The 22,681-nt window shown below is 35.3% G+C and overlaps 1 protein-coding gene across 4 annotated transcripts in view; it reads left to right on the forward strand.

Annotated features, from left to right (window-relative positions):
• Window positions 1-22,681, forward strand: part of LOC149424439 (uncharacterized) — a 101,948-nt gene that overhangs the window by 10,226 nt on the left and 69,041 nt on the right. Inside the window, exon 1 of one of the 4 annotated variants that reach the window (XM_089651561.1) lies at window positions 20,918-21,006. The exons of the other annotated variants lie outside the window; for them this stretch is intronic. The gene's annotated coding sequence lies outside the window, so the exon portion shown is untranslated. Of the gene's footprint in view, window positions 1-20,917; window positions 21,007-22,681 lie in introns of those variants that run through there. 4 annotated transcript variants of the gene reach the window in all.

Genomic DNA, 22,681 nt, shown 5'->3' on the forward strand with positions numbered 1-22,681 from the left:
ATTATAATATTTAGAAAAATAACATGTTCAAATATTAAACTAGAAATTCGGTAAATCGGGAAATACCACTAATTAATTCTGAACACCGTTTGATACTGATACGAAAAATATTCACTTATTGCTTTTTTAAAGTTACTTTTTTTCCTTTCAGCCATCTTGGTGTTGCATTTTAAAACCATTACAATTTCTTGACCAACAGTAGGTTTAGGTACATTAAGAATACAAAGCGATTCATAGTTTTACGATTTGATTTTGAACGACATTTTATACTTTTCTCAGCACTTAACTTCTATTGATACATATTTCATACATATCGTTATCTGGTATGCGCGTGCATTGTAATACATTTACAACATTTTCACCACACGTAACGAATTAGAATTTGTACTTTGGATCAGCAACGACCTCTGCGCCTATTCCTATGATGATTGCGATATGTATTTCAGTTTGATAGCTCGAACACCGGCGGTCTCCTGAGATAAGGAAAAGGGCGCTATTGTAAACTCACTTTCGACGGAAAACCGCACGGTCTGCAAATATCATTGAATCCATATAGCAAAACTCTGATAGATACGCTTTAACCTTTCCCATTTTCCCTACAAATGACTAACTAACAAACCATCACGCCGTTTCTCGCATGGGTGGGCAGAAAGGACAGATCGCCACACAACTTGCACAAGTCTTAGCACATATACATAATTGGTTCACGTACTCTTATGTTATTCTGACTCTTGACATGGCCCTACTGAAGTATTTAAATTAGACTCAAGTGAATCACAAATGATGCATGTATTTTTTCTATTTTATTTTATTTCCAATCAGGAGGCTCTGAGGGAAATATTTTCTCTCAGGACAATTACATCTTTGAGGATGTTGTGAGTGGGATTTTTTTGTGTAATGGAAGGAGTGAACTCAGGTCTAGAAGAGATGTGAGAGAAAGGAAATTTTTTAAATTAAGATTGGTCCCAATTTTTGTCCTACTTTCATTTGAGATCCATGTAAAATTGCCTTCTCCTTTCAGCATTGCTACAATTTGTGACAGTGTTGTCTCAACGGTCTCAACTAATATGTATTTTTTAAATTCAATAGATAACACAACAACTGAACCTACGTTAAAATCTGACTCGTCTCTATTTGAATCTCAAAAATAAATAAATAATTCTATAATATGGGGTTGGTAAGTGCAATCCCACACATCCCATAAGGATGTACTAATATAGATATATATATTTCGTGCTATACTTCTTTCTTTATCTGTTTAGCCTTACTATCAATTTAGTTATGATTTTTTATGGACTATTTTCCCACGTCGCAGATCTTTGGTACATTCTCTTTAGTTTGAAGGGCGCGTCTATCTATTGAGTGAACCCGATCGGGTGGACTTTTGGGTGGTGCTGGTAGGGTGGTAGGCACCCTCCCTCTCCAACCTCTAAGTGACGCCAACGTTCTCTGGTCAATTTAAGAGGGGAATGGGTAGGTGAGCAGTGCTTTAAAAAATAAAGCAGACATGTTTACGCTATTTACTTCAACCATCAAATCTGATTTAAAGGGTGTACATCTGATAGCTTCATCGTAGCCTTTCCCGCGTTCTCGTAAACGGGTAGGGAGATGTCCAAATATTCTCCATAAACGGCTGCTTACACTCATTTTTGTGTTTATATTTTGGTAATCCCTTTTCACTTAAATTCCGCATTTTTTTGTGTCTATCTATGTATTATTATTTTTCTTATTCTGATTTTTTTTCTTCCAACTTTATGTCCGGATTAAATCTTCCCCACAGGAAAAATTAAACCCTTCCACACACTTTTCCACAAATGATCATCTAGTCAATCCACATTATGCAAGTGCATTATATAAGCATAATAAATACAAAACAATACAAGATGAACGACACGTCAACTCATCAGAGATCAAATGGGAAAATATAAAGTCTGAACCAATTAATAGATTCAAGCTGTATTGTAGTAGCTTGTTAATACAAAAAATAATAATGTATGGAAGTAATAATAAATTATGCATTTATAAACTTGGATGTGCAAATGGCTTAAATAAAATGAATGAATAAATTAAGAGGAAGCCACAAGCCAAAAATGTGAATATTCTTGGTATACCTTATAATGTAGGTAATGGGCATTAAAATCGCTTGACAAACGAAGGCTAGAAACGTTCGATTTAAAGCACAAAACTAGTTTCTATTTATTTTGTAAATAATTTTATAAGAAAGCAAAAAAGTTAATCAAGTGTAACTGTCACAGATAATCTAGTTATAATACTGTATTTTTTAAGTTGTTTCCATTATGCATTCATACATTTCTATTGAAAAAATATTTTATATTTTTTATTGCGTAATTTATATTTTTATTTGTATTTTACTCTAGCGAAACTGTGGGAAAACTTTAGATTTATCTAAAGCAAATTTTTTGGTATTCATAATGTACACCAATTCGTTATAAAGATTAATCAAAATAGTGATTTGGCATTAAGCTTCGCCTTAAGTACTTCCAAGCGCCATTCTAAGCGTCGCGCGTCGCCTCTCTGCGCTCAGACTCGTGGCAGTTTTTTTTATACCCATTTCAAATTACGTGGAAGATGTAACTACTGCCTCTTCACAATCTATAATAATCAAATTAAAACCTCCCGTTTACGTTTTCTCTTTTAGTTAGGTTATATTAGGTTATGCTAGGTTAGGTTAGGTTGAGGAGTATGCACATTTCGATAGTAAAGCATGTCGACAGAGCCATGCAAAACAGTCTTAACCTAAGTCTGTCACAGGCTTAACTGTCAAATAAATCGTGATCTATTGATAACTCCTATTTCCTGGAAAGACTCAATCTAATAGTGGCTGTATACGTTGGCGCCAACTCGCCAACGTGTCAACGCCGTCGCCAAAGTTGGCCAGTTAAAAACGGGCATGTCGTTTTAGGCGACAAATCGAAAATGAAACATTTTAATCGTTACCGAAAAATTTGTCAAGATAAAAATTAAATTAAATACCTTTACTATAATTAGTTCGAATATTAAATTTCATCACATCATATTGTATGTGTGGAATTCCTATTTTCTGAACACCGTTTGATGTTGAATTGAAAGATATACATTGGAGACGAAGATAATAATATTAAATCTAAACCTAACATGATACAGAATGAGACATTTTTTATAAAAATACTGTTAAAAATGTGACTGCGTGATCATTTCCCGCTAAAATATTAGTCATTCAGAATATATCTGAACATGTGTTTACGCAGGTGCCCTTGTCCTAGTAAATATAATAAACGAAATGCGAAAACATTATAATTTTCAACACGTGTTCCGACTTCCCCATAACATATTCGTGCTATACTGATAGTTTGTTTGAAATCCGTCAATTCATTCGGTAAAGGCCTGCAGTCCCGTTTTTAACGGGAAAACAAAAAAATTAACAGTTTTTGAATAATATTTAACATCGGTAAGTTTTATCCGTGAGTATTTGTTTCGTCACTCTTTGATGAAGTTTTAATTTTTGTATGCTTTAACGGCAGCGTTGTGTTCTTGTGTTAATATTTTTATTGCTGTGTTTCTTAATTCTTTACATTGGACGTAAATAAGGAATTCCAATGAAGGTTTTTAATTTTTTTATGAAAGTTCATCTTCTAACTGAAAACAGTATTTTATTTTTACAAACGTAATTTTGCATTTTTCAAAGCCCGCCAAAACGATCGATATCTGACGGGGTACGCGTGACGTCATACGTACATCGGCTTTGTCGGTTAACAGTAAGTTCAATCCTTCTAATATCTTCGGTGTTACCGAATCATATTTAAAATGGCCCGCTATACGGAAAACTAAACGGATAAAAATGAGTACCGGTAATTTATAAAGAATCTTTTCAAATTATTTTTAAATCGGTTAAAAACGGGATTGCAGGCCGTTTCCTGATAAAGTTTTAGTAAATTCATCATATATCGGAACACATGTTCATGTACCTGCAATTGCCTTGATAATATGTCGAAATAAGAAAATATAAGGAGTTTTATGAACACGTGTTCCAACTTCATGATTACGATCATGATACATTCGGATTTTACTATAAGTTTATGATGAAACCCATCAATTCATTCACTAAGCGCCTGCAACTCCTTTTTTTAACCGGATTACTAGTAATTTGAAGAGATTCTTAATAAATTAGTAATACTCATTTTTCTCCGTGTAACATCGACTTTCCGTTGGTGAAGGAGTTTGTTATATTGCTCAAAATATCATAAATCAGTCAAATAATCTAATATATAAGTGCTCTATAAACTATATTCTATACCCTGTATAGTTTAAAATAATAGGTCTGTATTAAACTAGTTTTTCATTTATTTAAAATACCAGCTTCAGTCACTTAGAGTCTCATTTATAAGCGATATTGTATTCACTGTTCTAATTAATATGTCAAATTAACAAATATGTATGTGCTAATCAACTTCAATGCGGAAAATGTGCTGTTCTGTTGGACTGTTTATTTGACTTATCATAATATAACTTTTACTAGGCAATATGAACTGGTCAGCGTTTTATACAACAGGTAAATCTTTTCATACGTAATAATAAACCAGCTCCGTTATGTGTACAAAATGTAGGGCGTAAACTCAATCTTCTAGAGCAGTTGGAAATGAATAAAAAAATCCAATAACACTAAAGATAATTTAATAATAGTACTATTGAATATATTTTCAATTGAATACATTAATTATGTCAGTTTGATGAATCAATTGCAACTAATAACGCTGTCTGACAGGAGAATTATGTCAGACCTGGTTATGTTAATGAACTTAATTGAAAGCCCTGCCATCGTTGCCACTATTAAATTCCACGCCTCCTAGGAACACAAGACAAAATGTAACATTCTTATGCAATACATACACAACAAACTATCAGACACACTCACTTACCAATAGGATGCATGATCTAGGCAACAAGTTTGGCGGTTCTATTAATATATTTATTGGCTTATCTTATAGAATTAACCGTAATCTATACCCGCACTTTATTGAATCCTACAAATTATAGTAGCATTCGTAATGTGGTTTTAGTGATCTGTCCTAAATGTAGTATTTTTTCAGTTTCTATATTATTTTATGTTGCTGTTACATGTTTTACTAAATTGTTCAATATTCAGTTTATTAGTTTACTGATATGTCATGCTTTAAAAGTTACTTTTTGAGTATATTTTTCGATAAACTAGGTATATATATACAGAGGCGGATTTGCCCTTAGGCCTATGTAGGCCCGGGCCTAGGGCGGCCAGATATTAGGGGCGGCCAATCGTGACAAAAAAATCACAGATGATAACAAGAAATTACTTCCTAAGTACCTAAATATTCTAAGTACGAAATAGCGATATGCAAGAGCGTGTTTACACACAGCACACAGCGCACGACAATTGACAATTATACAGTAATTGAACTAGCGAATTTAGCAAGCGTATTTTTTTACATTAATTCTACAGAGGAGGCTTTGAGGAAAATATTTTCCCTCACGACCTATGTCATCTTAGGTGATGCTGTGTGGAGGGTCTTTTTAAGGAAGGGAAGGATAGGAAGTTCTTAAAAGGAAAATGTATGAGGGGTGGGTAGGAATCTGGGGATTAGTGTGTCCAGGAGTGACATACGTATGAATACATCCCTCCAACTGCGGTGCAAGGCGATGGGTCAAGATAGTCCGGCTGGAAAGGTCAAAAGGCCTCCCTCAACCAGTCTCTCTCGATCCGGCCCGCCACGCAGTAGGTGGGCAGACGTATCCGCCGCCAAGACCTGGACAAATCTCACCCCATTAACCATGAATGATAATGGCAGGAAAATTAAAACGGTTTTGACCCTAGGAACTTACTGAAAAGTTTGGATACTCCTGGTCAGTATGATGGGTACTGAGAAAGGGGCGGCTACATGGTCTGGGGCCTTAGGGCCTAGGGCGGCCAAGACTGCAAATCCACCTCTGTATATATATATTATTTAAATACATGTGAAAGCCCGCCTGGGCCTAAAACTAAATTTTTAAAAAATACAAAAAACTTTGTATCCATAGTCAATCCATTGTCATCTCTGATTTTTTAGAATACTGTATAATTTACATACTAATATTGTCTTACGGGTTCTATTTTTAGTGCAGAAATTTTCACTAAAAAAGAGTGAGAGAAGTTAGTAAGTTAGTTACACGGGGTGATCGAACTCGACCCGTTCAACAGCGTTCTTCCCACCAGGAGATCGACCACCTCATACTTCATATTTTTTATGTGAGTACCGCACAAGCGTCCCAACCTGCTCCCAGCCGTCTGGAGCCAGTGGGACTACGCGGAGAAAAATGAGTATTGCCAAATTATTAAGAATCTTTTATTATTTTTGGGAATCCGGTTAAAAACAAGTTTTTTGTCTGTTTTGTGATAAACTTTTAGTAAATTCTTAAAATATCGGAACACGTGTTCATGCGCCTGCATTTGCCTTGATAATATATAAAATTATCTCCTCACCTGTTCCGACATCGTGATAATAAATGTAAAAGCCTTAATAAGCGTAAAAAAAAAAAATTAAGAAGAAAAAAAAAACTTTCGCATTTTAGTTTTCATTCGTTAAGGGCCATCAATTTGAAGAGATTTCTAATAAATTAGTAGTACTATTTTTTCTGCATTCCCAATTTAAGTTTGTTGTGCGGCTGAAGGTTGTGGGGAAGTACCTGGCTATTCAGATTTGGTCACCAAATAGTCATCGCAACGCTTCAATTCTGAATAGTAGTTAAAGCGATTCTGAAAGTATCTACCACTATGCCTACTTTACTAGCTATTAAATATATAGGTAAACCGCTGATAGATCTGTTGAAACCTCTTCCTGTAAATCTAATTCTTATTAACTCCATGCCTACTATGTATATCTGTAGTTAAAGCGATTCTGAAAGTATCTACCACTATGCCTACTTTACTAGCTATTAAATATATAGGTAAACCGCTGATAGATCTGTTGAAACCTCTTCCTGTAAATCTAATTCTTATTAACTCCATGCCTACTATGTATATCTGTAATGGAGTAATGACTCATCCGCCCTTTCATACAAGATTCCACAAATCGCGTCCATGCCAAATGTCATATTGGGTGTTAACAATATACAATACATAATATATACTTGTTTTGCTTAGAAATCTTATCAGTTTCATTACTACACCGAGTATTGTACGTCATCATAATATAATTATCTGCAGCAACAATATATTGTATTTCTTGCCTGTGTTGTTCAGCGGAATCAAAGTTGAGTCATCCTGCTTCGGCACAGGAATCGGCCCTCTCCGACTCCGAACCATGTACCATGTCCCCATCTTCTCTTTACGGAGAATCTTCTTCGGACAACCTACATCCTACGCCTTCTCGCTCTTCGTGGCCACTTCTTTTACCGGTTAACTCGTTTGGCCGTGGGTTGTGGCCTGTCTTGCTTCTTTAGTAAGCCGCCATACGCCAATTTCAACTCCGTAATACTGCTAATGACTCCCTGCCGTATTATTTCATGACATCACGTGCGTATCTACAGCAGGACATCCATTGGCCCCGGAAGGCTGGAGATATAACCTCACACATACTATCAACCGATTTCCGCAACAACGGGTTTCCATTTTTGTTTTAAATCAATAAGTTGATCTAACTTAAGGTTGCACTTTTTGATGACATCATGAGCATATGAGTATGTGCATCAGGTCATCCTGAGGGACACCTCACAAGACTGAGAAGTTAATAATAATATAACCTCATCGTTCCTACAATTAAATAGTGGGTAGTCAGTCATCCAATTTCAGTGACAACGGGTCTCCAAGAAAAAACTATGCAAATTTCAACTTAGTTTAACGCTGCAGTTGTATCATTTGATGTCATTACATTCGTACCTGTATCAGTTTATCCAGTAGCCCAGAAAGAGTGTGAAGATTTTACAAACCCATAGGCAATGGTGACATCCAACTGCAGTTTACAATATGAGCATTTGCGAGCGTACTTAGACTTGGGTCAATAGTTAGAGGTAATAAACTATAATTTTTTTGAATTGCATACTAATTTTATAATATCTGTATGCCTTTATAACCTAATTTCTTTTCTTTCGGAAGATGCTCGGTGAGGTTCAATTTATCATGTATAAATGGTCATTTGGTTTGTACGGAAATAGCTATGGAATACATACAGGGTTTTCCAATAAGAGGTGTTATTTTGATATTCAAAGAAAAATGCCATTTTTTAATATAAATGATTGAATGTTTATTTCATTATAAAGAAGAAGGTATGCCGTTAATAGTGAAAAATAACATCATTCAAATAACCACCACGACCACGCCTTCAGGATCATATCCTTTTCATGAAATTTTCCATAACCAAATCGCAAAGCTGCCTTATGTCCTCGATAGCCTCACGAATTCCATCTTTGAGGTCTTGAATCGACGCTGGGCTGTTGGCGTAGACCTTCTCTTTCACGTGGCCCCAAAGGAAGAAGTCGCAAGGTGTTAAATCACAAGATCTCGGTGGCCAATTGTGATCACCTCTTCGAGAGATAACACGGTCCGGAAACTTTTCCAGTAAAAGATCAATGGTTTCGTTGCTTGTGTGGCACATAGCGCCGTCTTGTTCAAAGTAAACGTTGTCCAGATTAATACCATCCAATTCCGGCCATAAAAAATCATTAATCATCTCTCGATAGCTCTTTGAATATCAAAATAACACCTCTTATTGGAAAACCCTGTAGATAAGGATAAATAGCACAATAAGTTGTTTCATGGGTCCGCCTAATAAGTGTAAGGTACCCAAAAACACGCAACCCACTAATTAACTTGCAAATATCGTTTCTCAAAAATATTTCATCGCCAAATTTTCACTAAAATAAAAATTTGATGGAAAATGATACATTTATGAAGACGATCAACGACAGATTTCCATAAATTTGTAATATTGAACATGGGTTTTAGAAAACCTTGGAAACCCGAAACAGTGTGTCTTACACAGCATTTATTTATTAGTCATTATATGCACGTATTCACTGACCGCTCTCAAATACTGCAGACAATCACGTAATGTGTAATATTTTCTTCATTGTAGGCAGCAACACACCCAACTTTTCTATGACGCATTAGCAATAATTTTGATGCTCGTCGACCAAGTAGATTATACCGACCTGCTCTAAGCTAAGTTGTTCAGTTTGATAGTTTCATTTCATGGCGGGATCATCACGATCGTGGGCTTTATGGGCACGGGTATGGGTAGCCTACAAGGTTGGCTGCTTGAGCGGAACTAGACTCCTATGAGAGTCCAACTGATGGTTTAGTGACAACTGGCAAATCAAAAACGATGTCGTTGTAATATCTAAAATAACATGATGACCTATTAACGAAATCGTTAGCAAAACGACAGTGGTAAAGCATAGATCAATTGAAATTATCATGTTGTTTAAATAGCTATGTAAGAGTAATACAAAAGCCAAAAATGTGTATATTCTTAATGTGTATCATTAACCTAAAAAGACCTGGACAGAGCATTTGTGTGATTTTGTACGAATGGCATTGAATCCAAATTTAGGGTGAGGGGAAATTGCCTGGCAATCTTGGTATGACAAACGTTTGAAATGATATGTATGCAAAGGTTCCATGATAACTCAACACAGTGACAATTCAACACACTTTTAAAAAGTGATATAAAGTTATTAGAAATTATGAAAAAAAAAAATTTAACCTAACCTAACCTACTTAACCCAGTTAATAAAGTTTTTGTTTCATCACTTTCCATGACTTTATATAACTTTTTAAAGATGTGATGATTTATCCGGTCACTGTATGCAAAGTGGTGCATAATCAACAGTCATAATTTTATTCGTGTATTGTTAATGCAGTTATAACGGTTTATGGTATTTTTGGGAATTTGGTTAGACAAGGATTGGGATTAATCATTAAAAATTATTCATAATATAAACCAATGCGTAGTAATAGAGATTAATCGAAAATAGTGATATTAAGCTTTGTAAAGAAGACTTTATGCCCCGTTTAGGTACAATGAAAGTTTTTGAGTGAAATTCAATTTTTACCATTCTGATTTTAAATGGAATCTGACAGGAACGTTCACACTGAACTTTCAGCCTAGTGAGTTATTTACCAAGAAAGGCACGATCAAAAAACCAAGTCGGGTCTTTCAACAGAATAACAGAAGAGTACGTATGATACAATGTCAATTCGCTTATATCTTCTTTTTAACCTCTATATCTTTCTCACATACGACGAAAGTAACAGAACAATAGGTAACAGAGGGCTCACATAATCGCTAGGTACATAGTTGGTAGTTTAGATCAGGTAGTTCATTGCTGTGATGTTTTCGACTATAAAAGAAGCTGAGAGCTTTTAACTTCCAAGCAAAAAAGGCATATTTATTTCCACACCAATCAGACCACCAAGCAGACTGATGGAACCTAAGTGCAAGCCAAATATTAAGTTTGGTGATCACGCTTTCGCGATCGGAGTCTTGGAATAAACTCCCTCCGGAAGTAAGATCCATAACAAGTCCAGCAGAATTCAGGTCTAAACTAAGAACTTACCTTGTTTAGCTGTCATACCCTTAAATTAAATATTCCATTCCTGAGAGAAAGTCAAATCATGTCCTAAATCCTGTATATAAATTTCGCTAATGAACAATTAGTTAAAGTTAATTGAGTTTTAATCTCAAGTGACCCATCAGTTAAGTATGGTACTGTATATATTATCTCCATATTTAGTTAGTAAATCATTGTAAAAGTGCATTATATATTTAAACAGCGCCCTTGAGGTGAATTTGTACAAAAACTGCGCTATATAAATCATCCAAATATTATTATTACAAGTTAGTTAGTTTTAGGGCCATAGATTTTTTTTTTTTTTTTTAATGTTAATACCTCACAAGAGTCCCAACTGCTCCCGTCTGGAGCCAGTGAGACTATGGCATCCCCAATTGGGGGATGTTGTGAGGCTGAAGGTAAGTGGGGAAGGGAAAGAGGAAGGTGGGGAAGTACCTGGCTATTCAGATCTAGTCACTAAACACGGCTAAAGCCATTTGGAGCAACGTTTCAATTCTGAATGGTGGTCTTACACCAGGGCGATACTGGTAGTATCTTCCACTCTGAGAATAGATAAAATAATGCAGGTACAAGATCATGTATTTTCATTCTGTTGCACGTGGAAATGGAAAGACCATTAATCATCACGTTAGTGTTAATCCTAGATATTATTTCGCGGTGAAACAAATCTATCCACACATCACCGATACGAGTACCTACGCAGTACACACTTAAAACATCGATTTTACAAGGTCGAATATAATCTTCGTTTCTAAAGACCCAATCGGATCGGTTTATTGTAACTCACTGAAGATAATTTTGCAAACCTGCTCAGCTTGCTTACAGAATACGTAGAAATTTCCATATTATCTGCTGTTTCTCCGTGGTTTCATAATAATTATAACTTGACGTAATAACGATACAATGCTGTTTGCTGTTTTCTGATTACTCTCCTTTGTAAAGGGAAAATCAATTATTGAGTGAATCCGCACAAAAAATTGTTTTTCTGGTGAAAAATTTAAAGAAAAAATATTAGGTAATTAATTTATACTCACGATTACACTTCTTCTGCCTTATTTTCTTTATGACTGAAAATAATTACGTATCTTTTGCAATAATTGATAATAATAATAAAATTTTATTATCTTTACATTCAGATAGATATAATTATGTCCTCACTGGGATCTCCCATTCTGTGGATTTGATTTACGCATTAAAATTGAATAATACGAATAATATAAAGTAACTATAAATTATAAAGTAATTTTAAATAGTATTTTTGTGGAAAGAGTCATGTACATTATTTAGTGTTTTTAATGCAGTTGAGAGATTTCGATGTCATTATATTTTATATTTCTGATCTCCGTATTTTGTAAATTTTGTATTGTTACGTTGTTGGATATACTCGTATGTTTAATCCTGAAATCTAGTTTACGTGTTACCTGAGGTTTATGAGTTACTATGAGGTTTTTGAGTTGAGCTTTTTAACACGCTACGTATTTTTAAATTACATTATATTTTCTTTAGTTTTCACCTATCATGGAAACTTAAACACAATGTGTGTTTTCGTTCCTAAATAGGAGAAACCTATAATTACCGATTTGGGGCAACAAGCCGAGTGACGTGGCCGACGAGCATCAGGGAAGTCGATTAGAATACAAAACGTGTGGAGACGTTGGCTCATGTAGCAAAGGCGACCTGCAACCAACTCATCAATATATGAATTCGACCCTAAATAGGAGAGATCTATTTGAAGCAACAAACCCTGTGACCTGTGACGTGGCCGGGTTTTACCAAGGAGGCCGATTAGAATACGGAACGTGTGGAGACGTTGACTCATTAGCCACATACTCGTAGCCACTGCGACCCGCAACCGGTCAACTAGTCAAAGTCAACCCGTGCAGAGTGCGGATGCGGGTCTAGTGACCGGCTTGACAATAATTGGGCCTATTCTCTACTGTGAAGCCTTTCGGATAATTTTGGGTCAGTTAAGAGCAAAACAAAGACATGTTAGTTTTTGTCACATTGTATCAACAACAATATAACCGGGCAACTCAGGTCAGTGTCATTTCAACTCACATTTGGAAAGGCGATATAAAGTCATGAAAAAAAAACTATGTTAAATAGATTTAAAGCTCAGTTAATGTCTTTATGTTACTCTTCAAAAGTAATATAAAATCATTAACCTACGTTAAACAGGTTTATACGTCTGTTAATTAAAGATTATATAATAGTTTTCAAGAGTCATTAAAGTCATTAACTGACCTGTAAACCTAGGTTAAACAGGTGTGTACGTCTGTTAATTAATGACTTTATATTATTCTTCAAAAGTGTGTTGAATTTCCACTGTCTTGAGTTGCCGTAAAACTGCAAAGAAAATGTATTAAATAAAATATATATTAATTTGGTACACTCTCATCTACTGTAAAGTGTTTTTGTTTTGACAAAGCAATAACTTTAGAACATCACTTTTATGTTAGGCACTATTCACAAAAGTGAATATTTTCAAAAGTATATAATTTGTTCCCTCCGCACTTTCGGCATGAAACAGTCAATATTTTGACATTTCATTAGTAATCTTTCTTCCCTACTCATGATGTAAATAAATACCTACATACCTCCACCGCAATTGGAGGGATGAATTCATACGTTCGTCGCTCCTGAAAACACTGAACCCCAGATTCCTACCCACCCCTCAAACCATGTTCCTTCCCAGAACTTCCTCTTCCTTTCCTTAAAGATACCCTCCACACAGCATCCAATGATATAGACCCTGAGGGAAGTTATTTTCCTCAGGGCCTCTTGTGTGGAGCTAATGTAAAAATATGGATAGCTAGCAAGGTCGATAGAAAAATATTTTATATGACTGCAGATCGCCAATGAACAAAAAAAGTTCACAATGCCTAAGAACGGGTTGTTTCACAGAATTTGAACAATTCATCAAATTTCAACGTTAATTTTCAGGTTCTGTGAATGTTCTATTCAAGTTATATTAAAACTGAAGAACAACAGAACTTAAATAGAACCTTCACAGAATTTGAAAATCTACTTTGAAATTTGACGAATTGTTCAAATTCTGTGAAACACCCGTCCTGAGTGTTCTTAATTTATTCGACGCACACTGTTGCTTGTAACTTACCGATCTGCAGTGGTTAGTAACCAAATGACTCAGGGCAGTGGCAATGAGGAACTGCAGTCTATTTTTTGTTGTTATTATAGTTACAACTTTTAGTCTACCGAAAACGCATCAAATCTACGAAAATGACCCGTGACGTCATCAGTCACCAGGTTCAAAAATACAATTTTTATTTCAATCGGCGCTGTATTTTGAATGGGAGTCGAGACGTTTTTTACTCTTAAGATAACTCGATTTTAACATCGAAGAACACTAGGTAAAATATTAGCATCTCGTCACTAATGTTATCGTATTGAATCAAAATGCATCCATGACCGCACCTAATCAATTTATCTGTGTTTAAAAACCTGCATTTTGATGCTTTAACATTTTCATTGATTCAAATGTGAATATGGACCAGAGTTACCACGTTGCCGATGAATATGTCATAAAATACCCACAAGAGATTAGCATTTATTTTTTTATTATCTAGCCACATTAAGATTTTCTCTTCAGTTCAGGCTTCAAAAACAGACTTTTTTGAAAATTTTCTGCAAACGAAAACGAAGTATGTTCTCACATATATTTTAAATATTATTTTTCAATTTTGAATAATCAAGAAATGCCCATAATACATGCATTTTCCTCGCAAGGACTTTCTCCCCGCAAAAAAACCAAGAAGAAATTCCCGGCAATTTTGGGAATTCTTTACGAAATGGCAACTCTGATGTGGATGTTGTAGACCATAGATATATACTCACGTAGACTGGTTGTGATGAGTAAGCTAATTCAGTCTTACCAACCCAACGGTTTATTTTTATGAGATGGTGTTTTAATTGACGATTTATAAATTTTACATAATATAATAAAAGTAATGTCAGCGTTTGATTATCTATTTGAATATATATTTTTTAACCCTTAATACTTTTCAAAGGCGTATTGAATTTCTTATTCAATACGCCTTTGAAAAGTTATGGAAGGTGATGAAAAAATTAGTTTAGGCTAGGTTTATATGTATTGTTAATTACTTTCAATGACTTTATATCACTTTTAATAATAATAATAATAATACCTGGATGACTTTTATATCGCCGTTTTTGTGCAAAAACACCTCAAGGGCGCTGTACAAACTTATTTCTACAGTGTTATTACTTAACTATTTATGGAGAAAATATACAGTACAATACTTACCTGGTAGGTCACATGCCTTTATATCCTTCTCAAGTGTGTTGAATTGCCACCTTCCTGAGTTGCCATAGAACCATGACCGGGCGCCCATATTTTATAAAAAGATTTTTTCTTTTTTCCTATCTTGCGGATATACAGAATTTTTTTAAAGTTAGAAAAAGAAATAATAATTCTTTTCAGTTTGCCTCAACTAATGGGGTTCGGTCCTGGTGGGAGGGGGGGGGGGCGAGAATTTATTTGATTTTTGGTACCTACCTCTATTTACAACAGCTTATTATTTATATCACATTGATAAAAAATATGATAAAGGTAATATTGTTGTATTTTCTAGGTATTTATTCTTAGAGTAAGTACTATTCTCTTTTTTCCTACGCAATGCTGAGGCCGATTGGGGGGCAGAACCTCCCCCCCTCCTCCTTTCATACGCCATTGTATCTAGTACCGATTTAGATTGTGAATGAGATTATATTAATGAGAATTAATGAAATTGTGAACGGATGAAGAAAATTACCTATGCACAGATGCGTAGGTACCTATATTATTATTATGTATCAATCATTAACGCAGCCGTCTCTAATTAATAGAACAAAAAAAAAGTCACATAAGTCAAAATTAAACTTCAATAAAATAAAATCGCGATGTTCTGATTTGGAATATCTACACAAGGGTGTAACTATAGCATTAAAAAAAATAGTAAGGGTTTTTTATCAAGATACTGTTAAAAACGTGACTGCATGATCATTTCCCAATAAAATGTTAGTAATTCTGAATATATCTGAACACGTGTTCACGCAGGTGCCCTTGTCTGAATAAATATAATAAACGAGATGCGACAATATTTTTATTTTTCAGAACACGTGTTTCGACTTCCTCATAACATATTCGTGCTTTACTGATTAGTTTTTTATGAATTTTTTGAAATAATTCGTTATATGCCTCCAGTCCCATTTTTAACAAGAAAACGAATTATTTTACCAGTCTTTTAATTTAACGAAGTTTTCTCCGTGCAGGCACGTGTAATGAAAATGTATTTCAATGTATATGTATTGCAGGCACGTGTATTGAAATGCATTTTCATTACACGTGCCTACGTAATTCCTAATGAATTATATTTTATTTTTCGTGCAATACCCATGGATTCAAATACCTTACATGCAAAGGAAGTCATAGTTATCCGATTATATTTTGACTGCAGTTTTGTACATTTTGTAGCACATAACATTTCATATCAGTTTACCTATAGTAAGCTGGAATTCAAATATACATGATAGAAATAAAAGGAGATATACAGGTTGTATCGGCACGTACCCGACAAACTTTAACCAGCTATTTCTTATGTGCACTTTGCTGTCCGGTAACGTTTTTTTTAATAAAAAATTTACTATTCATATTTTCACCACATGTCACCACTGTTTTATCCTTTGTCAAAGTTTGAAAACCCATCTGGCAATATTTTATTCGAATTCCGTTGAATAATGCACGTGTGTACCTATATTGGCGCACTTTTACAATCACAACGAAATGGCACGGCACCATTCGTCTCATTTTTAACTATTATTATATAGTGTGTGCGAAAGAGCGAAGACGCTTTTCGACATACTTGCTTATAACAGCTGTTGAACACGAAAAGCAATCCCAATGACAGTGATGTAGTGTGGAAATTTTTATTTTTTTTGTTTTAATTGAAAAAAAAATGATACCGGACAGCAAAGTGCCCATAACATTTTTACTCCAAATGTGCTAAGGAATAGCTGGTTAAAGTTTGTCGGGTTAGTGCCGATACACCCTGTATAATATGGAAGCGTATGACCATTACGACTAAACTGCACGAACTATAAAAATGACGCCATTAGATGTTTTGCGTTTGGTATGAGTATGGGGATGAGTTTGCAATGGTATAGGTGGACTAGTTGTGTTGTCGACACTTTGGTACGGTAATACTAATCTTCTTTGTTTCTTTTATCTATCAATCAAGTGTTAAGAAGTGAAATGAAACATTTTCCTGATGATATACCTATTTCACGAACCCACTTTTCTTAGAATTTTATTATCTTGTAATTACCTATCTAGCTCGATCAATCAAATCTATAGAACGAAATACCTACCTATATTCATTGATAGCGCGAATGACCTAAACCGATGTCATAATTCTAAAATATAAATGGAAATATGTGTGAAAATACAGGGTTTTCCAATAAGAGGTGTTATTTTGATATTCAATCGTAAAAGATCAACAGTTTCGTTGCTTGTGTGGCACGTAGCGCCATCTTGTTGAAAGTAAACGTTGTCCAGATCAATACCATCCAATTCCGGCCATAAAAAATCATTAATCATCTCTCGATAGCGCAATCCATTCACCGTAACTGTTGCTCCAGCCTCATTTTCTCAAAAGTAAGGTCCAATGACTCCGCCGGACCATAAACCGCACCAAACAGTCACACGTTGAGGATAGAGAGGCTTTTCAACAATAACTTTTGGGTTTTCCGAGCCCCAGATGCGACAATTTTACTTGTTGACGAAGCCACTGAGGTGGAAATGGCCCTCATCACTCAAAATGATTTGCATTTGATTCGCTCAAGTGAATTTTATAATTTCAATGCGTTGTTGAAGCATGTATCTTTCCATTTTTATTAATGGCGTAGTTTCTACTTGTCAAATGTCAAAAAAATAACATCTACCGAAATAGCGGGCTATTCAAAATAACACCTCTTATTGGAAAACCCTGTATATTATTCTCTCTTACATGGATAATAATATTATTAGTATTAAACCGCGCGCACAAATGTAGCCCCTACTATGACACACAGGATGAGTTTGTATGAGGTACTCAAATACTGAAATGTGTCCCACCTCAAATGAGGTGAGGTGTCACGATATTTTCATATCCGAGAGGGAAATAGTCATACGAATGCACTGAATGAATATATTACTATTTTATGAGTTACTCATACTGTAGTCAGTCGCTGAGTCCCTCAACTAGCTCCAAGCTGTTGGAAGCAGTTGGGACTATTGCGCAGTGTTTACATAACAATAAAATATCAATAAAAAATACCCCCTCGCATAATGGCGCGTCCACGAAATATAGTCATGTATTGCCAATACATCTCACGGCTCATCTCACCTCACCATCTCACGGCTCCGATACAAAAATGTCCCATACACGAAATGAACCGATGTAGTTCCAATACATCAACAACGTCACCACCTCATTTGTAGTAATACAATGTCTATCGAGTTGGGACAAATACATTTTGTGAGGTATTCTTTGTATGGGACATTTGTAGTTCATCTTGTATGAGGTACTCAACACTAGCGCCAACATCATTCATACATTATATTGCAAAACGCATTTTCGAACAGTGACGCGCCTTTGTTTATACCTACATCAAACGCATAACTTTCATTTGCTCCGCTGCTTTGGTAGCCCCTGCAGTTTGGTCGTAGCCCAGCGACAGTCCGCACGCTTCCGTGCCAAAATCTCCCTTTGTTTCTTTTATTAACACGACGCATTAAATTGTGGAATGGGGTGGATTGGTTGACACGTAGTTTTGTTTATGTATGTGCCTCTCTTTTCAATTCATTATCGGTTTATGATATAATTACTCTTACTCAGAGAGGATACAATGCTGCAGTATTTTAACACGTTCCCTATTTCGTTCACTCGTTTGTTTGGTGTTGTGAGGTTGAATGAAGATTTACGTATTGTAAAAAATAACGTAAATAAAGAAATCTCATGTCGATCTACTTTATTTTATTTTATTTGCGCAATGCCGGGATTTCAACCCACGACCTTTGGGCCCAGAGCCAAGGTCCTAACAGAGCTGCCGCCGAGGTTGCCAAACGTTATTCGCAGGGTTAGCACAGTGAAGATGTCATAGTTAGTGGCGTTGGATTCGGGCCCTCGTCTCCTGCATCAAGAAGGGAATGGTAGAAGTCGGGGAAACCAGAGAAAGACATGGCACGATCAAATGAATCAAGAGTCGGGTCAGAAGAACACAGAAGGGTGTGTATGATATGATGCATGAATGTAAATGAATTAAGGAGTGTGTGTCGAGACAGATATAACCCCCCCCTCTCTGAGACGCTGGTGAGATCCGGGGGGGCAGCGTGACCTCAGGGGCAACAGGGGGCACAAAAGAGCGGCGAAAGCAATCAAAAGGCGTTTAAATGTTTCCCCTTTACATAATATACATTATAAGATAACCGGGCAACTCATAAGTATGGAATTTCAACAAACTCTTGAAACGTGATATAAAGTAATTGTTATGGAACATTTACAGAATATTAACATGATATAGTTATACAATCAGCCTTGGGAAGTGCGTAAGTGTTAATAATTGACGCCCGTGTTATGGCAATATGCCGTACCTTCGCATACATCATTTTGGCTTTACAGTGCTCAAAAAATTCCATTCATCGCGTTACATCACATATGAACTCTTTTATTTATTTATTGTGGTTACTTCCCAAGGAATTGAAGATTACACAATGCTGTAACTGCAAAAAGGACACTATGTATTGACAGAACATTAAAACCAACTTCAAATACAGCATTATGCCATGACAACCCCACAAATATCCCGTTTTAGCATTACAACGTCGACGCCGCCCGGGAGACAGAATGTTTGAGCTGCAGCGTATTGGCCTCATATAAAATTGCCACGTGCGCATCTCGATATGTGTCTATATGCTGTATCTACAGAAAGATAGTTTTTAAATAAATTAATTTTTTACACTTTAGTTATTTTCCTCGGTAGGAACAATTTGAAATTTGATGAAAGGTTTGATTGTGAGTTAAAATGAAATGTTAAAAAAAAGAAATATATAATATATTTGTATATATTTTTAACAACATTTTAAATAAAGGGTCAATCTAATCTTTCATCAAATTTTAAATTGTTATTGTTCTTAGTTTGCGAGGAAATCAAATGTCAAATCTTTGAGCTTTTAATTTAAAAAAACATAACTGTTATTTTTTAACAGAATATCTATACATTTGTTATGCCGGAACGTTAACTATATGAAATTCCCTCGAAAGAAAAAATAGCAAAGTATGTTCCGAAAATTATTAAAAACACGCTTTGTTCTGTTATTTTATATGTTATAGGCGTACAAAAATAGTGTATCTTTTAATGCAACGAAAGCATTTAACGAGAGATTTTTGCTCTATTTCAAACGAGTCGTGTTTTATTAAATATTTTCACCATTTTCGTTTAATTATTATCTTTTTTTAATAATAATATAATATGTTATTATTATTAAAAAAAGCTTATAATATATTATTACATATCTCCCTTTCAAACCATTTTTGAACGCTTACTACTGGGCCTTAAGGCATTTATCTAAAAACTAGCTTTTTGGAAATACATCATATTGCCATTATTACACGGGCATTCAGTTAAAAATGTTCACAGAAAGCATAGTTTACGATTTATCTTTTACTATGTAGTGATAACAATTAGTAATAGTAAAATAAGACAAATAAAACTTACTTACTAAAAATAATATAGGGTATAAAAAGAGAAATTACAACAGTTCACATTAAAATAACACAATTATTCTCCATGAGATGTCACGGGATGAGGTAATGGTATATTATATAGGTAATGGCTCCGTGCAGTAGTGACTCTGGTATCACATAAAAAAATGAAAAAGGAACACCTAATCCAGTCCATGAAAAGCTGGGGTATTGTATATTGTGGTAACCGGGAAAAAAAACAGAACAGTGAAGTTAGGTTATGTGTGTTATTTTTCTTCAATGTTCTGTTATAATCGTAAGAATGGAGTGAATAGGAGTCTGGATTGACTCGGGAGGAATGAATTCCTCCGCGGTGAGGTATTTCGGTTGGCTGGTTAGTTAGCCAGGCTGGCGCAGTACGGCGGCGCGCGGACCGCGGCCTTGGGCGGCCTCCGCCATAGCTGCCGTCGGCGCTGTTCGATCCGGAGTCGCGAGGCGGCCGCCCGCGCCGGCACCTAGCAAGAGTCGCTGCTGCTTACCGCGTCCCTTATCACCTTATCACTTATCACCGGGCTACCAAGCAACGCGCCAAGCAACCAGCAACCAGCTCGCATCCCGCCTTATCTGCCCCGCGCGCCACCTTCCCACCCACCGCCTGCCTTCTCAACAAACACATCTACGTGCTTCGGTATGATCCACTTTTCTATTCGATAATGCTTTGTAGGTACGGTACAATACGCTTCATTGCTTTGTTTTCTTCCTTTTTATGATGTAGGGTATTATTTCTATCACCATTATCACATTTAATATAATCTGTACGCCACGGGGAGTTTACATTTTACATTAAAATGCATCTAATACAATGCATTTGTAGAACGTACGAATATTTAAAGAAATTATAGATCATTTGCCATGACGATGGGCTTTGTAACGCTCTCTAAGAAGTAGGAAACGCAAACGGCATAGTAACCCAAAAATTAAACACTATCATGTTTCATGTTTTGCATAAACGGTTATACACATATATTTTATTACGGATTATAAATATGAGGTACATGTAAGCCTAAGAACGTCATTGAGGAGTTTTATTATTTTGTGAGATGCGTCAAACGATATTTGCTGAACTGTCAATATTCTATTCGATATATAGGCTAGGATTCGTATTATGCCTTTTAATAAGGGGACACTTAGTTAAGTTCTTTATTCATTGATTTCTCATTCTTTGCATGATTATTAAGTTTTTTTATTAACTTTTTAAATAATATGTTCAATTTTCTCGAATCTTAAACCCTTTAAATTCCACCCTGAATTCCAATCATAACCGACGTAGAATATTATTTATTGGCGATTTAAGTAATATATTATTATAATATGTGAACCATATCTCATGTTGTGATGGTTCGAACTTTTTTAGTTCTTCGAGTGTTGTGGTTTCAACGATTACGATAACTATAATATTATGTTGATTCTATCGCCGTTATTTTTAATTGATAACACAAGAACACACTGTCTGTTATATTTGTCCCTTGTCTTCTTTCCCTACAAACAACGGTAATATTATTATATAACATATATTTATAACGTGCTTTTATAGCTTTTCTGAATGCGTATCGCCAAATATTTCTCTAATAGAAAGGCTGCGTCTGATATGAGTTTGAAAAAGATGGAAAGACCCTTAAGGCGATGCACTACATCGTGTGATATTTTAAATTGAGCCGCTATCAATAACAACCCTTACGTAGATGGCGATAAGGTTTAAATTCCCGCTTAATCCGTCTGTTTTGATTTATGCAAGAAAAAAACATGACCAAAAAGTGCCTTTTATTTTATTTTGTGGATGTTTAGGCATAAATATTTAAAAAAAATTCGATCATTTTATAAATAACTTAATTTGCCACATTATACAATAAAATCATTACCGAAAATGGGTTCGTAAGTAGGAGATTTTGAACTTTAAAGCAGTTTTCATAGGCCTTTACATTATTTTTTTCTGGGCTTATAAAAAGACTTATCTAAAAAATACTCGATTTCAAAGCATCTGAAAATTTTCTAGGCGACCACATTTTCAAACCAAAAACACATGATTTTGCATTGCTACGTATGGCATCGCCTTAATTAAGATCTTGAAGTCTAAGTTTAGCTATTGCTTGGTGATATGATTTTGACAAGCCTCGCCTGCCCAATTTAAAATACTCTTTTTATTATTTTATTTATCGTTACTGTTACGGACATAGTATTTTGTTTACATTAATACCACACAAGAGTCCCCGTTGCTGCCAATCGTCTGGAGCCAGTGAGACTATGGCATCCTTAATTGGGGTATATTGTGAGGCTGAAGTTTGTGAGGAATGCCTGGATATTCA

Source organism: Hesperophylax consimilis, chromosome 4 (genome assembly GCF_061612785.1).
Source record: "Hesperophylax consimilis isolate HC1 chromosome 4, BYU_Hcon_1.0, whole genome shotgun sequence".
NCBI classification, from domain to species: domain Eukaryota; kingdom Metazoa; phylum Arthropoda; class Insecta; order Trichoptera; family Limnephilidae; genus Hesperophylax; species Hesperophylax consimilis.